At 41.5% G+C, this 14,501-nt stretch overlaps 1 pseudogene; it reads left to right on the forward strand.

Moving 5' to 3' along the window:
• Window positions 1-9,636: 9,636 nt before the first annotated feature.
• Window positions 9,637-10,476, forward strand: LOC129508672 (adaptin ear-binding coat-associated protein 2-like; annotated as a pseudogene).
• The last annotated feature ends 4,025 nt before the right edge of the window (window positions 10,477-14,501 follow it).

Here is a 14,501-nt window from a genome sequence, read left to right on the forward strand (position 1 = left end):
GCACTCAATGTGTTGTACCTATTATTTGTTTGGTGTTTGGTTTGGTTTGTATGAAGAAAATCTGACCTCACAATAGAAAAGGGGAAGAATATTTTTAATATTTTAATAGATTTTCAGATAAATGTGGGCATTATTCTTTGATTCCACATAAAAATGCAACAAATAGTTTCTCTTTTTTAAGATCTTATTTAATTATTCAATAGATCATGAGCAGTGGAAGAGGCAGAGGGACAATCTGACTCCCCGCTGAGCAGGAAGCCTGATGTAGGGCTTGATCCCAGGTCACCCTGAACTGACATCATGACCTGAGCTGAAGTCAGACACTTAACTGAATGAGCCACCCAGGCACCCTGAGAAGTAGTTTCTAAAAGGTTAGTTGCCTTGTGGAATCTGAAACCATATAATCAGCTTTTCCTAATTCTGTTACATTAAATCCATTAATCTATCTTGCACTTCGAGTGGGTCTTTTAGCAAGGCATGATTTTTAACATCGAGTATTGATCATTTGGAAAACATTGGGTCGCTGTGTTATGTGTGTCTTCCAAATGTTGACAGACCTCATTATACAATACAATACCCCAAATTCACATTTGTTAATATCACCATTGATTTAATCAGAAATGTCTTTTTAAGTATGGGGAAGCTGTGAAGCTGTAGGTGACAACTACAAGTTTTCCGAAATTCTAATTTCACTTGAAAGGTCAAATGTTATTGGCAACAAACACCGTCAGTTGTTTAAAATGACAGGCCTTTACAAAAGTATCATGTGATTGATAGATTGATAGATGGATAGGTCTCCATCTCATTTAACATTCATCACACAGACATTCCATAATTTATTTAACCAGTTCCCTCTTAGACATTTTGCAAATCTTTATTATCAAAAACAAAAAGATGTTCAATGAGCATCTTAGTATTGAGATAAATTCTTATGCTAAAACATATTACTGTCTCGGCAGTCGTTCTTTTGCCAGCTTTTCCTTTACAGAGAAATGAACAACTGGTACTGAATGGCCTCTTTTATATCAAGGAGCAAACACCTTCTCAGATAGACTCCTCACCTAGCCTCATAGTTTCCGTCCAGCGCTATTATAAGAAGTTGGAATTTAAAAATTCCCAGACAGAATGGATGACAAGGTAACTTTCAGAATTCTAGACTGGACTAATAAATATAGAATGGGCTTATGAATTTAGTTTCATTCAGAATTCCACAGCCAGTAGATTTTTCTGCATGGGAAACTAAATATTTCAGATTATTCACAGGACTGTTCTAGCCAACCAGAAAGATCCACGGTAGCAGAATTTCCCAAATTCTCCACCACGAGAATTCATCGTTGTGAAGATCAGCCAGGATTCACATAATAGATCTCTGCACTCTGGGAGGAAGACTGCCTAGTAATCAATCTGATACTCTAATTTTACAAAATACCTGATGCTAAGGATACAATTCTTTTAATTCTTAGGGGGGTTATGTTAGTATTTTCTCATAGACTTTTTACACTATTTATGTAATCTTTTACTATACAGCATATTCCTAGTAGGTTATGATAAAATCAACTCTCCTAATTATGAGTAGAAATAATTACTGAAGCCAACTATCCCCACTGTATATTCATTCTGAACAACACTACATGATGGCACTGATTTGGGGAAACAGGCTACAATTTTTCATGGCAACTTGTTAATGCTTTTAATTTTAAAGTATATTTGTATTATAGTCCATTGTCTTTTTCCTATTAGTCACCTCTATACCAGAGTAACCGTGTTATAACTCTCCTTCAACAGAGGCATGGAGACTTGTTCTTTTTACATGCTAAAAAATAATGTTTTCACATTTTCACTTCCATTAATAATGAAGTAGCAGAACAATCCTATGACCTTACAAGGAGGTTGGGCATAATTTGTGTCCCCATCAGCCAAGGAGGAAAGATCTAATACCCAGGGCACCAGATACAGTACTCAGAAGGGCACTAATTTTGTAGTGAGACCAAATAAGCCCTGAATCCAGTGTAGTCAATCCTAAAAATGAGCTTCAAAAAGATTAAACCAGGGATATCTGGCTGGTTCAGTCAGTAGTAGAGCATATGACACTTGATCTTGGTGTTCTAAGTTGGAGCCCCACACTGGGTGTAGAGATTACTTAAAAATAAACTCTTAAAAAATATATTTAAAAAATCAAACTTATTCCAGGTAAATCAATTCCATAATTGATAATCTATCACTAAAGTAATATGACAAAATCCAGTAACCAATAACATCTACGATCCAATATAAAATAATCAGGCATATTGGGCAGCCCTGGTGGCGCAGCGGTTTAGCGCCGCCTGCAGCCCAGGGTGTGATCCTGGAGACCCGGGATCGAGTCCCACATTGGGCTCCTTGCATGGAGCCTGCTTCTCCCTCTGCCCGTGTCTCTGCCTCTCTCTGTGTGTGTTTCTCATGAATAAATACATAAATCTTAAAAAAAAAATAAAATAAAGTAAAATAATCAGGCATATTAAGAAGCAGAAAATTATGACCCTTAACCAGGAAAAAAATAGAAATAGAACTAGAAATAAAAGCAATAATAGAACTAGTAAATAAATATGTTTAATAGAACTATTATAAATAGGCTGTGTGGGGAGTCTGAGTAGCTTAGTCAGTTAAGCATCTGCCTTCAGCTCAGATCATGATCCCAGCCAGAGTCCTGGGATCTAGCCCCACATCGGGCTCAATCGAACCCCTGTTCAGTTGAGAGCCTGCTTCTCTCTCTCCCTCTGCTGCTCCCCCTACTTGTGCTCCTTCTCTGTCAAATAAATTAAATCTTTTAAAAATGAATTGTGTGTGTACAGTAGAGGAAAACATAACCATAATGAAGGAATGGGAGATAAAGTTTTAAAACCCCAAATCAATGGGTCGCTGAGGTCATCTCAGGATTGTGAGATAGAGTCCTGTGTCAGACTCTGCACTCAGTGGGGAATCTGCCTGAGATTCTTTTTCTCCCTCTCTCTCTGTCCCTCCCCTCAAAAAATAAATAATCTTAAAAGAATAAAATAAAAATAAAACCCCAAGTCAAAATTCTGGAGAAATGAAAACTATACTAGGTGAGATAAACTGATGAGACACTGCAAAAGTAAGGACCAGTACATTTTAGAACATAGCAATAAGAAATTATCCTAAATGAAAAATGGAAAGGAAAAAGATTGAAAAAATGAACAGAGCATCAGTAAGCTGGGAGACAATATCAAATGACTTAATACATATGTGAGAGATCCAGAAGGAGAGGAGAGGGAGGGATAACAGAAAAACAATTTTAGGAAATAATGGCTGGGGGGGGGAAAAAAAACCATCAACTTAGAATTTGTATTTGCCAAAAATACCTCTGAAAAATAAAAGCAAAATAAGTAATTTTTACTTATTAAAGCTACAGAAATTTTGATCTATACAAAGGAAGGAAAACATCCAAAAGAGTAAAAATGTGTTATGGGGATTATAGTATATAAAGAAATAAAATGTATGACAATGGTACGTAGACTGATAGAAAAGAATGGAAGTATGCTGTTGTAAGTCCTCATAAATGCATGAAGTGGTGTCATATTAATTGAAGGTAGATTGTGATACATTTTAAGATGTATACTATAAACACCAAAGTACCACTAAAGAAAAAAAGAGGCACAACTAATAAAACAATAATTAAGATTAAATGGAATAACACAAAGTATTTCATCAAAAAGAAAAAGGAAAAGGGTAGAAATAAAAAAAAAAAAACAGAAAAAAATAGAAAAGAAATAGCAAGATTATAGCTTTAAACTCAACCCTAGGGACGCCTGGGTGACTCAGCAGTTGGACGACATCTGCCTTTAGCTCAGGGCATGATCCTGGAATTTCCGGATCGAGTCCCGCATCAGGGTCCTGCATGGAGCCTGCTTCTCCCTCTGCCTGTGTCTCTGCCTCTCTCTCTCTCTCTCTCTCTGTGTGTGTGTGTGTGTGTCTCTATGAATAAATAAATAAAATCTTTAAAAAATAAATAAATAAACAAACAAAAATAAATAAATAAACTCAACCCTATAGGTGATCATCTTAAACATAAATTTATACTTATAAACAGAGGTCATCAGAGTAAATAAAAATACAAATCCAAACTAAATGTTGTCTATAAGAAACTTACTTTAAGTATAATGACAGAGAAGTTAGAAGGATGAAAACAATGAGTTGTTACTACACACCTATTAGAATGATGGAAATCCAAAGCATTGACAACAAATGCTGGTAATAATGAGGAGTAATAGGAACTCACATCATTACTGGCGAGAATGCGAAGTTTGGCGATTTCTTTTTTTTTTTAATTTTTTTTTAATTTTTATTTATTTATGATAGTCACAGAGAGAGAAAGAGAGAGAGGCAGAGACATAGGCAGAGGGAGAAGCAGGCTCCATGCACCAGGAGCCCGATGTGGGACTCGATCCTGGGTCTCCAGGATCACGCCCTGGGCCAAAGGCAGGCGCCAAACCGCTGCGCCACCCAGGGATCCCAAGTTTGGCGATTTCTTATAAAACTAAACATACTCTTACTATATGATCCAATAATCATGCTCCTTGACATTTACCAAATGAGTTGAAAACTTATGTCCACACAAAAACCTGCATAGTAGTAGTTTTATTTACAATTGCCAAACTTAGAAGCAATCAAGATGTCCTTCAGTAGGTGAATGTATAAATATACTGTTACATTTAGACAATAGGACATTATTATTGAGAGAGAGAGAGAACAAGGGCAAGTGGAGAGAGAGAGAATCTTAAGCAGGCTCTAAACCCAGTGCAGAGCCTGATGCAGGGCTTAATCTCATGATCCTGAGATCATGACCTGAGAGTCAGACACTTAACTAACCAAGCCACCCAGGAGCCCCAACAACGGAACATTATTCAGGACAAAAAAAGAAATGAACTATCAACCAGAGAAGCCACGGAGGCATCTTAAATGCATATTACTAAGAAAGAAGCCAGCCTGGAAGGCTACAGATTGTATGATTTTAACTATATATGACATTCTGCAAAAGGCAAACTATGAAGACAGATATTTGGGGAAAGGGGAGATAAATGGGGAAGCATAGGGAATTTTTAAGGCAGTGAAACTATTTTGTATGATACTATAATTGTGGATACATGTCTTTATACATTTGTCAAAACCCATACAACACCAGGAGTATACCCTAATGTAAATTATGGACTTTGGGTGATCTTGTCATGCATTGATGTGTTGATTTTGGTTCATGGATTGTAACAATTGTACTACTCTGGTGTAGAATGTTGATGATTGGAGAAGTGTGGGTAGGGTAGGGGGAGGGTATACAGAAGGATATAGAAGATGTGAACAAGGTCGGCCAACTTTCCCTAATGACATTGATAGAATATACCCAACAATAGCAGAATATACATTCTTTTCAAGTCCACATAGAACACCTCCCAAAATTGACCATTCTCTAGGTCATGGAATAAGTCTCAATACACTGAAAAGGGTGGAAGTCATACAATGTATATTCTATGACCACAAAAGAATTACATTAGAAATCAATAACAACAAGATAGCCTCAAGTCTGTAAGAGTTGAAAATTTAACAGCATATTCCTAAATAATCTCTGTGTCAAAGATATCGTGAAGGGAAGTCAGGAAGTATTATGAACTGAATGAAAATGAAAACATGATATATCAAAATTTGTGGACAGCTAAGATACTTCTTTCAGGAAAACTTATATAATTTTCATATAAAATATAAATATTTTATTTTTATATATGTTTATATATATAAATCTTTATTAGAAAGGAAGAAAAAATAAAAATAAAAGAAGAAAGTACTCAAACCAATTATCAAAGTTTCCACATTAAGAAACTAGAGGGCAGCCCTGGGTGGCTCAGTGGTTTAGCGCCACCTTCAGCCTGGGAGTGTGATCCTGGAGACCTGGGATCGAGTCCCACGTCAGGCTCCCTGTGAGGAGCCTGCTTCTCCCTCTACCTGTGTCTCTGCCTCTCTCTCTCTCTCTCTCTCTCTGTGTGTCTCTCATGAATAAATAAATAAAATACTAAAAAAAAAGAAAGAAAGAAAGAAAGAAAGAAAGAAAGAAAGAAAGAAAGAAAGAAAGAAAGAAAAAGAAAGAAAGAAAGAAAGAAAGAAACTAGAAAAGCAGGGGTTTCTGGGTGGCACAGTTGATTAATCGTCTGACACTTGGTTTCAGCCCTGGTCGTGATCTCCGGGTGGCAACATCAAGCCCCACCTCAAGTACTTTGCTCAGTGTGGAGTCCACTTGAGGTTCTCTCACCCTCTCCATCTGCTCCTCCTGCTCATGCTTTCTCTTTCTCTCAAATAAATAAATAAATCTTTAAAATAAAAAAACCATAGAAAACAGAAGAAAAGAAAGAATAATAAGAGCCACAATCAATGAAAATTGAAATCTGGAAAACAATAGAAAGAAAATCAATGAAACCAAAACCTGATTATTTCAAAAAGTTAAATAAAACTGATAAGCACATAGCCAGGGAATGAGTGAACATAACTACAGAGTTCATAAACATGAAAGGCTACTAAGGGAAGAATTTTATGCCAATAAATTCTATCATTTAAGTGAAATGAGCAAATTCTTTGAAAGACACAATCTATAAAACCTCACTCAGGATGAAACAGATAACTTGAATAATCCTATATTTATATTTATGGTTTATGATTGCCATTGGATCTAGTAAACCCAGAGCAGACAAGTCCAAAGGTCAGTTCTAATTTGCCTATGAGCTGAGTTAAGCAAAACAAAAACAAATCAAAAGAAACTGTTAAACAATCTGGTAGACAATTTTCCAAACCCAGCTATGACATTATCTCCCATCTCACATGCCGTTCCTACAATGACATGCTTTCCATCCAGGAGTGCTTGGGACCACAGCATTAATGATGTTCTGCGACTTTCAAGCTCGGGTCATACAAAGGGATGCAACTCCTATCTGGTTCTCATTTGGAGTCCCAAGCTGCCATGTAAGCAGTTCAACTGCCCTGAGACCACATTAGTTACCTCCTGAGAGGACTTGAGATTCCAAGAAGCAAGAACAGCGGTGCCTAGGTGGCTCAGTCAGTTCGGCATCTGCCTTCAGCTCAGGTCATGATCCCAGGATCCTGGGATCAAGCCCCACATCTGACTCCCTTCTCAGTGGGGAGTCTGCTTCTCCCCCTCCCTCTCCCTCTGCTGCCACACTCTCTCTCTCTCTGTCATATAAGTAAATAAACCTGAAGAAGAAGAAAAGAAAAAAGAAGAAGAAGAAGAAGAAGAAGAAGAAGAAGAAGAAGAGAAGAAGAAGAAGAAGAAGAAGAAGAAGAAGAAGAAGAAGAAGAAGAAGAAGGAAGAAGAAGGAAGAAGAAGGAAGAAGAAGGAAGAAGAAGGAAGAAGAAAGAAGAAGAAGAAGAAGAAGAAGAAGAAGAAGAAGAAGAAGAAGAAGAAGAAGAAGAAAGAAAGAAGAAGAAAGAACAATGCCCAGCAACATCCAGCTGCCCTAGCTCTTCACGTCCCATTCTCTCCTCCGACAGTCTCCATCTGAGGTACCAGGATGAGAGATTCTGCAATGGGACAACCCAGTGGAGCCCTTCCTAAATTCCTGCCCCACAAAATATATGACTGTTGCCATTTCAGGCCACTAAGTTTTGAGATGATGTGTTACAGAGCAATGGTAACTAGAACATGGGACATGCAAACAAGGAAAATCTGAGATGCTTCTGAAAAATGGAAACAAGATAGGGCTAGATCATCCTTGAGTAGAGATTGAATTACTAACTCAAATTAAAACACTAAAAGTTCTGTATTCTTATCCAGTGTTTTCTGTTTGTTTGGTTTTTTGTGTGTTTTTTTACTGGTTTAAATTATTTTCTAGGGGGGATCCCTGGGTGGCGCAGCGGTTTGGCGCCTGCCTTTGGCCCAGGGCGCGATCCTGGAGACCCGGGATCGAGTCCCACGTCGGGCTCCCGGTGCATGGAGCCTGCTTCTCCCTCTGCCTGTGTCTCTGCCTCTCTCTCTCTCTCTCTCTGTGACTATCATGAATAAATAAATAAAATCTTAAAAAATAATAATAATAAATAAAAAAATAAATTATTTTCTAGATTTGGGCAGGATTCATGTGTTTATTTGTAGGGATATTAGTTCATTAAAATACTTAGGTAACCCTCTTGTGCCAGGCTATATTACCTCTGAATAGTCATGTTCTCAGTATGACATATAATGTTCACACATGTCTTTCCTATATTCTGGTCTGTTCAGCTTCTAGATAGAAACCAGAAAGGTAGTCAATATAGGTTGGAGGGCAGTGACTACCGTCAGGCTCGGCTCAAAGGAATGATTATGTGATACCTTCAATTTGAAGAAAGAAAGTCCAAGTACCAATATTGACTCTGATGGAGGTTTTTAAAAGATTTTTTCTTTTAATTTGTGAGTAATCTCTACACCCAGAGTGGGGCTTGAACTCACAAGATCAAGAGTCACATGCTCTACTGATTGAGCCAGCCAAGTGCCTCAACCTTGAATGAGATTTTTATTTATTTTTAAGAATTTTTTTATTTGTTTACTCATGAGAGACACACAGAGAGAGAGGCAGAGACACAGGCAGAGGGAGAAGCAGGCCCCATGCAGGGAGGCCGACGCAGGACTTGATCTGGGGGCTCCAGGATCACACTCTGGACCAAAGGCAGTGCTAAACCACTGAGCCACCCGGGCTGCCCTTGAATGAGATTTTTAAACAAAGTGAGTGAGGCCTCTTGGTTGCCATAGTACAGCAGTCACACATTCATTCCAGAACTTGGTCACATTCTCTTCTTTTTACCAATTTTAAAATTGAGATATAATTAGTTCTCTGTCTCCTCTTGCCATCTTTTGTGCTCGTCTGTGCTAGACATACAGTTGGCACTCAATGAATGCACACTGGTTGAATGGACCAACGTTGGGAGGCCCGACTCCCACCCCTGTGTTTGCCACAACGTTCCCTAGCATGTTGAACATTCACTTCCTCTGTTGTGTAATGAAGGATTTGGGCCAAATGGTCTCTGAGGGCCCTCCCAATCCTCATACATTGGAAGCTCTCCATGAAATAATCCCACTACTGTTTGGATTAATGTGTGAGTGCCTGCCATGCTCTTCACACACCTATGCACTCCTCCTCACCTGCCTCACCCACTCTTCAGGCAGTGCTGGCGTTTGTACTTTCACTGGAACAGCTTCAAGGCCTCTCATTTTCATCCCAATCCATTGTAGCTGGAGCCATCGTTAGGAGGTGTGTGCTAGCATTTCCACTGGAGGCAAACCATTACGCCTACTTTTCCTGATGATAAAATATTATCCTGTTGTTGACATCAAGAGCATAATTCCAAGTGTGTGGTTCCCAAGCAAGTGTGCAGAAGGGCTTGTCAGCCATAACTGCTGCACACACGTAATCACACTCGGGTGATTCCGGCTACATCCGAGATGCTCACGACAGGGCAAATGAAGATACTAGGAGCAGCTGTCTCCATAGTCCTGTCTCTAGCTTATGTTCATTCCAGTGTCTTTTTCAATGTTTTCCCTGGGCTTTAAAAAATAATAATCAGTCTGTAAGGATCTAAGGAACTGATCTTTAGAAAGTAGAGAACTCGGTCGAGATGGAGGAGGGCGAGCCCGGGTCGGTGCTCTGCGTCAGGCCGGAGGTGCGCGTCTACCGCATCCCGCCGCGGGCCACCCGCCGTGGCCACAGGGCCGGAGTGGCAGCTGGACCAGCCATCAAGGAGTGGCCGGCTGCGGATCACTGCAAAAGGGCAGGTGGCCTACATCAAGCTGGAGGACAGGACCTCAGGGGAGCTCTTTGCTCAGGCCCTCCTGGCTCAGGTGGACCAGCTTCCCGGCACAGCCGTGGAGAGCGTGGCCGATTCCTGCAGATACTTTGTTCCCCGCATCGAAGATGGAAAGGGCCGCCGGGCATTTATTGGAACCGGCTGTGGGGACCGAGGCGATGCCTCTGACTCCAATGCTGCGTTGCAGGACCATTCCAAGTGGGTGGAACAGCAGTGTGAATTTGCAGAACAAGCCCAGAACCCAGACCAGGGCCCCCAGTGGACCTAGGCTTCAGAGAGGGCCAGACCGTCAAGCTCAACATCGCGAGCATGAAGAAGAAGGAAGGAGCCGCTGGGACTCCCCGAGCGCGGCCTGCGAGCGCAGGAGGACTGAGCCTGCTTCCCCCGCCCCGGGGCAGGGGGGGGGGACCTCCACCCTGAGGTTCTCCTCCTGGGGAGCAGTTGTCTGGGGGCGCCCCCGTCGTCCAGACAGCAGTTGCTCCCAGTTCAGGCCGACTTCCAGTCAGACTCAACCAGGCACAGGCTGGGTCCAGTTCTGATCTGAGCGTGCCCTTCTCTTTCCTCATAACAATTTCTGGAAAGGAGCCTCCTCACCTGGGCCAAAGGAAGGAGGACGAAGCACTCCCTGGCCAGCTTCTGTTTGGAGCGTGACTGTCTCTCCTCACCTGACTTTCTTGAAAGATTGACATGTTAGGCAGTAAATTGGCACCATGTCAGTGTTTCTTGGGATTCAAGTGTGCAGCCAGAACACAGGAGGAGAAAACCTCCAGTGTCCCTGTCCCTGTCTCTCTTGACATGAGAGACTCCGAGACTGCTGCTTCCATCACTGCGATCCATATTAGACAGAAGCCCCCAAAGCCAAAGAAGGGGTTGGGTGTGCTGCCTGGCCTCAGCTGGGCCCTTCTCAGTGGTTACAGGTGTCCCATGATCACTGTCCAGAAGGAAGGCTTTCTGCTGCACTCTCACTGGCTGTAGCTGCTTCCTTCAAGGTGCCTGGGCGGGAGGGGGGGGGGATATTCCTTCCTGATTTCTGGCCGGTTTATAGGCTGCAGCTCAAACAGATAATAAGGAGGGAAATCAAGAGTATTAACTAGCTTTTTAAAAAATTTTAATATTTGCTTTGCTAACGTGCTGATCTGCACTAACTCGCCTTTGCAAAAGGGCCTGCTCCTGCAAGATGCCCAGCAGGGGCCTCTGAAAGCATTCCGCCGTCTGCCGCAGGAACTGCTCTGAGCTTCAGAAAGCGGCGTCCGAGTGGCCTGGTGGCCGGGTCTTGCGGGCCAGGTGGGCAATGCAGGGCTGAGGCAGGCTCTGGGAGCCAGGTGGAAGAGTGTTTGAGCAGGAAAGTCGGAGGAACTGTTCTCATGGAGGTGGGGGGTTCGGCTTTTCTGTCTGTTGACAGCTGTCTGGGCTCAGGGGCTGTCAGCACAGTTCCCAGGGGACTCGGGTTTTCTCCATGGTGGTTTCGGAAGTGCCTTGTCTGCAGACAACCTCTTACTTTCTTTTCTCCTTCAGAGACTGTACATGACAGAAGGAGTTCTGAGTGAACTGGAAGCCTAGGGTTGCCTGTATTACTGGTTTATGAGAAATAATTTTATCTGAGCACACCTCTAAATTTGCTTTTATCAACATACCTTACCTCTGAATTGAAAGATCTATTTTTCAAAGGGTCAAGACAATGAACTGAAAAAAGTTTTGGCCTTTTTTGTGGGACCAGATTCCAAAGATGATAAAATAAATATTTTTACTTCTGTCAAAGAAAAAAAAAAGTAGAGAACTCAAGTATAGAGAACTGGATCATCTGAGTCACATTATTTTGGCCCCTCATAGAAAGGCCTGTGACGGTTGATGGTATATATCAACTTGATTGGATTAAGGAACGCTCAGACAGCTGGTAAAATATCATTTCTGGGTGTGTCTGAGAGGGTATTTCTGGCTGAGATTAAACAATTAATTGAGTTCATTGAGTAGACTGGCTCTCCAATGTGGGCAGGCAGGCTCAACCGGTCCTCTGGGGGCCCAAGGACAACAAAAAGGTAAAGGAAGTGCAAACCCTCTCTCTTCTTGAGCTGAGAACTCTGTCTGCCTTGGACATCAGAGCTACTGCTCTCCTGACCTTCAGAGCCAGGGACTTCAACCAGCAGCCACCTCCTCTCCCCGGTTCTCAGGTCTTCAGACCTGAACTGAATTACTTCACGGGCTTTCCTGGCTCTCCAGCCTGCAGACAGCAGATCATGGAACTTCAAGTGTCCTTAACCATTTGAGCCAGTTCCTGCCACAAGTTCTTTTCTTATTGACCCCTGAACAACACAGGTTTGAATTGTGTGGGCCCACTTACAGAACGAGGTTTTTCAATTCTGGAAATATATTTTCTCTTCCTTATGGTTTTCTTAATAATTCTTCTTTTCTCCAGCTGACTTTATAGTAAGAGTACAGTAGATAATACATACAACACACAAAATATGCATTAATTGACTGTGTCATGGGTAAGGCTTCCAGTCAACCGTAGCCTAGTAGGAATTAAGTTTTTAGGGAGTGCTGGGGTCAGCACCTCTAACCCCCATGTTGTTCAAGGGTCAACTGTATACCTCAGTATCTCCTACTGGTTCTGTTTCTCTGGAGAAACCTCACTACTAGACCTCCTCTAGTTAGGAATGCCTTCATATTTTAGGCATAGAACCAAGGTAGAGTCTGCTACGTCGTGTAAGGATCCTTAATAGACATCTTAAACTTGTCATAAACCAAACTCTTGATTTCCTCTCCCAAACTTGCTCTTCTCTTTTTCCCCAATTCGCCAAATGGCACCACCCACAGTTAGAGCCAGAAACCTGGGAGTCATCCTCCAACCTCCTCTCTCTCTCTCTCACTCTCTCTCTCTCCCTCACCTTCTCCTGGTTCCAATTTGTCATCAAGGCATGTTATTTCTGCTCCAAAACATACCTTATATCCAACCGGATGTCTCCAATGCCACCACTCAGTCCAAACCAGCCTCATCTCAACCAGCCTGAGTGATTTCCCTGCTCCATCCTCACCCACTCCAAACCTAGTTCTCATCAATCTACACACGCCACTCTCTGCTTTAAAACCTTCAGTAGAAAAAAAATAAATAAATAAAAAATAAAACCTTCAGTAGTTTTCTGCTGCACTTAGAATCCTTGCCAGGGCTTGCAAAGCCTGCTTGATCTGGCCTCTCCTGCATGACTTTTTAACCATATTTCCTCTTTCTCATCTTAGAGACTCAACACATGCTATTCTCTCTGTCTGGAACTCTTCCCCTTATGCTGCAAATGGTTGATTCTGGCTTAAACAGCTCTCCATAGAGAAACCCTCCCTACTCCTCGAACTGAGGGGGCTCTCCCTGCTATTCTCTCTCCCACATGCTTTTAATTTCCTTCAGAGAGCTTATCATGTTTTGAATTATAGATTTAGCCGTCTATTTATTGGTTGTCCTTCCTCCCCCAACACATACACTAAACTGTAAGCCTCAACGTTCAGGTAGCATCTTCTTCATAGTCATGATCATCAACATCACCATCACGATGACTGACATTTCTTGAAGCCTCCATTGTCCTAGGCTCTTGATATTATTTTGTTTCATCCTCAGAACAATCACATCACTTACATACTGTTCTTATCTCCATCTTACAGAGGAGGACAGTGAAGCATAGAGAGATGTTAGATTACTTATCTAGAATCATGTCTCTAGCAATAGCCAATGCCTAACCCAGTGCTTGGCACACAACAGATCCTCAAACTTATTTGTCCAATATATATTTATTTTTATTTTTTCTTATTTATTATTATCTGAGAGAGACAGAGAGAGGAAGAGCATAAGCAGGGGGAGGAACAGAGCGAGAGGGACAAGCAGACTCCCCGGTGAGCAGGGGTCCTCACAGGAGGTTCCATCCCAGAACTTGAGATCATGACCTGAGCCGAAGGCAGATGTTTGACTGACTGAGCCACCCAGTCGCCCCATCCAATATATGTTTCTGTAGGATCATTTCAACGGTTTTTCATGGGAACCTGTGGGAGAAATTTATCTGAAGCATGAATATTAGGAAAGGCAGTGGTCCTAGTTCATTTTTATCCTACAAATACTGTGGATGTTGTGATAGGCTGTGTTTTCTTTCTTTGCATTTGCTGTGAGAATGCTTAGAATCAATCTATTATATTCATCTCAGCGAGTCATTTTTGTGGCACGCTGTTCCCAGTGTTATTCTCTTGGTCTTATTTTCCTTCCTTTCAAACTCCCTAAGTGGTTATTTGACCCTTGCTGTCTCATTTGTATTTTTGTCAGCTTCTTCCAATCTTTCCTGGAAAAAGCAAGCATAAAATATATGTATAAAATATGTATATGTATAAAAATAATTAGGCACTATAATGAGACACCACTTGGCACCCACTGGGATGTCTATAATCAAAAAATTTTAAAATACTAATGTTGCCAAGGATATGGAGAAATTGGCACTCTCATATATCATTGCTGGTGAGAATGAAAAATGGCACAGTTGCTGTGGAAAGTGTTGCAGTTCCTCAACAAGTTGAACGTAGAGTTCAACTCTACGTTCCTTCCATATGACACCTTCCACTCCTGGTTATATACACAAAGGAATTAAAAGCAAGTGTTCAGGGTCACCTGGGTGGCTCAGTCTATTAAGTGTCTGACTTGATTTCAG

This window comes from Nyctereutes procyonoides, unplaced genomic scaffold (assembly GCF_905146905.1).
Source record: "Nyctereutes procyonoides isolate TBG_1078 unplaced genomic scaffold, NYPRO_anot_genome, whole genome shotgun sequence".
Taxonomy (NCBI): Eukaryota; Metazoa; Chordata; class Mammalia; order Carnivora; family Canidae; genus Nyctereutes; species Nyctereutes procyonoides.